Genomic DNA, 460 nt, shown 5'->3' with positions numbered 1-460 from the left:
TCTAATGAATGTACAGTAGACCATCAATTAATCAAGATGCTTGAGAGCAGGATGTTCCTTCCAGTTAATTGAATTTACTATTAAGTTCAGGCTTCGATGGCAAATCCTCTTACTCTCACCTTGTTAAGAATCCTTCTGAAATGCGTGAGTCTGCGTGGCAGTGCACCAAGGGCTGACACTGATACACACAGCAGACCAGCCCTCTGTGTGCTCTGCTTGTGCCAGTCTGAACGCCAGCTCTCCTTACAGAGTGCCAGAAATGAGTCGATGGAGGGTGCTCTGAGCCCAGGGTGGACAGTTTGCTTCTTTCTCCCTACCATGAAATAGAGCAAACTATCTCAGTTAATTGGAAGTCTACATTAATTGGGTTTCTCTTTAATGTCTTTTGCTAGAATAGAATCTTTAATGCCTTTCACCAGAATAGTCTTTGCAAGTTCAAACTTGCAAAATAGGGAAATTT

The sequence above is a fragment of the Galeopterus variegatus genome, unplaced genomic scaffold, assembly GCF_000696425.1.
Source record: "Galeopterus variegatus unplaced genomic scaffold, G_variegatus-3.0.2 Scaffold6689, whole genome shotgun sequence".
In the NCBI taxonomy this organism is placed as follows: domain Eukaryota; kingdom Metazoa; phylum Chordata; class Mammalia; order Dermoptera; family Cynocephalidae; genus Galeopterus; species Galeopterus variegatus.
The sequence above is the reverse complement of the archived record's forward strand: the minus strand, read 5'-3'. Positions refer to the sequence as shown.